Raw genomic sequence first — 3,038 nt, 5'->3', positions numbered from 1 at the left:
AAAACACACAAAAATTGCAATGCCCTCTAGCCAAATATAACTACATTTTCAACAACAAAAGAAAAATCTTTCTATCGATATGTAAAACAAAAAAAATATGTATTCTTATTTGAATTATTCTAAAAATTTGAAATTACATAACATAATTCACCTAAAACTAAATTTGCAGTACTAAATGTAAGTTTGACACTGCTGTCATACCAATTTTTCAAACACACCTATTGCTTTCACACCACTTATAGATGCCACACACATACATAGCATAACCAATCGTGATAAAAAAACAACACACATTAAAATCATAGAGTTGTAGGTCACTGAACAAACTGTACACATATAACCAAAAAAGAAATTTGTCTGCAAATGTCTACATTTTTCACTGTTTTAATGTTACTATGTACAGGTTATATAACCATTACTTGTATTGTTACAAAATCTCTACTTCTTAGAGATATATATGTATCCAGGGTCTTCGTCGCTTTTCGGCTTAACCAAGGGTCCTCAATGTGATTTGCGGACCAGCCTCCTCAGGACGAAGTGGATGGAAAGTGGTGAAAGTGGATAATTTGTGCTGTGACGGAAAATTCACAAGATTAGAATTATTCGTCCACAGACAGAAGCATGACGGGCAACTGTGCACCCATTGCAAGCTTAATGATTTCAAAAAAGGAGGAAAGAAATTAGAGGAAAAAGGAAAGAAGAGAACAATCACTTCAACCCTAGGATTGCTAAATGAACAGTTTAACAAATTAAAATGATGCACTGCTCTGTGCCCACAGAACCCCAGCTCAAGCGGTCCTCCCCAAGAAGAGAGCAAGCCAGGGGAGGAAAGACAGAAGGAGAGAGCAACCAGCCAGTAGAAATGTTGGCTGTAAGATAGATAAACCAGCCCAAAAGATTGAGAATAGGTGGATGCGTGATAGCTCAATCTAAAAGTCACTGATAATCACCCAAGGTGAGAAATGAAGGGTGCAGGGGAAGGAAAGCACCCATGCATTGGGTGCATGGGTGCATGGGGCAATAGGTTTACCTGAAAACAGCTGCTGTAAGAGCTGGATTGCTGTTAGCAATCCTTGACAGATGACACTATGGCAAAAAGATGTTTCACATTAGTGTACATAGTTAACCATTTGCAGACACTCGAACAACAAGTGCTGTGCATTCAAAATGTACCTCTTTTTAATTTTTACGCTGTTAATTAAGCAGACTAACAGCAAAAATGGATTCCTGCGGTCGAACCCGGCACCACTCTGCACTGTGATTCTATTTGCTAAGTGCTGTATCAGAAAGCGCTGTCAGTCAATTAAAATCTGTCTCTTAACTGAACAAAAAATCAAACCAAACCACTATCGGCTTGGTTGCATCTCACCTCTAAAGGTGCATAAATCTTTTATTTTGAAAAGAGAGGGCATGGAAAAACAGATAGGGCAGGCATGGAGAAAAAAAAAATCCTTACCTGTTGTCTTTGTTGCCATGTGTAGTTTGTGTGCAATGAATCAGTGCAACTCAAAGTAAGCTCAAGTTTCTCACGTTGCTGTGAAGAAAAAAAGAAACACGGCGTGTTTGAGCCAAAAAGTTGAAACTGCTCTTGGGGGAAAAACATTATTCTTTGCAGGAAAAACACAGAAAGCATTCAGGGAGGCTGAGCAAAGCACGAGAGGCTAGATCTTTATCTTGTGTCGTAGCCGCCGTGCGTGTTTATGACACATTCATGTGTTTCTTAATGGCTCCAGTTGGAATGTTCCAAATAACTAGTCAAGCTGTATACAGCAACTCGGAGGGAGTTGAAATTCCTGCACCGCTGTGAAAGAAGGAAGACGGCTCCTTGAGAAAAAAAGGTTTGAAAGACTGCACCCAGGGGAATGCGTTCCTCCTTCATGAGAGAAACCCACGGAGAAAGGCATTTAAGAAGATGGAATAGAGTGCGCAAGGCAGACCTTTACCTTGTGTCATCACCTTCGCGCATGAAGATGAAACATCCATTTGTTTCTGAAAGTCTTCAGATGGAATGTTCAAGGATAATTGTTGTGGTCCCCTTGCACTCGCAGTTCGTAATGTTTTGGCACCGTGCATGGAAAGTATATGCAGCATGGACATAGATAGAGAACTGATCCCTGAGTGAAGGTTGCTACATAAATCATGGATAGAGAAAGAGGACTGAATTCAGTTAGAGTCAGAATCACACCGTGCCTAACAAAATTGAGAATGTGAACAGTTTAGCAGTGTTGTTGCATACTTGCCAACATTCTGTGACCAAAAAGATGTAGGATTTTTAAAGTTTCATAAATAATAATTTGCATAACAATTACATCACAGCAAAATACAAAACATACATTGTTGGCACCATTGAAGTATTCTAAAATGCACAACCCACCAGAGTTATGTTCAGATGTTAAAAATGCATAATTCTGAATGGTAAGTAACACCATTACCTAACTTCACAGAAGGCAATCAGAGCTGGTAGGCAACGTTTGCCACTGCTCTGTAGCAGCAGCCTGGGCAATACATTTGTATTCCTGCAGTGCAAGTTGAACACTGAATGACATGGACTGATAATGATAATAATGATAATGATGTGTTATATATATAGCGCCTTAATCCAAAGCGCTACACAGAGCACATATTTACATACAATATCACCCAACTGAAATTGGTACTCATTTATCGACCTCGAAAGGCTGAAAGACTGAGTTGGCCTTGCCACTATTTGAACCTGTGATCTGCAGATCACGCTCAGATCGCAGCAGCAAGCGCTCAACCTGCTGAGCTATCTTACCACCCCGTCAGTCTGATAGGCACATGCTGTGTGATGGTGCTACGCACTGCCACTTGCCTTCACTGGTGGTTCACTCTGTGGGGGTTCTTTCTAACCGTCATTTGCTTTCTCATAATCCTCATTAGTCATTACTCCTAGTCATGTTCTTCCTCATCGCAGTACTTACTCATTGAGGCCCCACCTCCATTAACAGTACCCTTTTTCTATCTTTTTTGTTGTTCCTCCTCTATCTGACATCACATACATTATTGTGCACACCCAT

General features: G+C 40.2%; 1 long non-coding RNA gene across 1 annotated transcript; it reads right to left on the bottom strand.

The window, feature by feature from the left end:
* Positions 1 to 388: 388 nt before the first annotated feature.
* Positions 389 to 2,099, bottom strand: LOC138582153 (uncharacterized). Its single transcript, XR_011304958.1, has 4 exons — positions 1,944 to 2,099; positions 1,457 to 1,534; positions 1,031 to 1,086; positions 389 to 571 (listed from the first exon to the last, which is right to left on the bottom strand). It is a non-coding gene; the product is annotated as an uncharacterized lncRNA (long non-coding RNA).
* Positions 2,100 to 3,038: the final 939 nt, after the last annotated feature.

The sequence above is a fragment of the Ambystoma mexicanum genome, chromosome 3q, assembly GCF_040938575.1.
Source record: "Ambystoma mexicanum isolate Mex_15411 chromosome 3q, UKY_AmexF1_1, whole genome shotgun sequence".
Classification (NCBI taxonomy): Eukaryota; Metazoa; Chordata; class Amphibia; order Caudata; family Ambystomatidae; genus Ambystoma; species Ambystoma mexicanum.
This window is presented reverse-complemented; position numbering and strand designations above follow the sequence as displayed.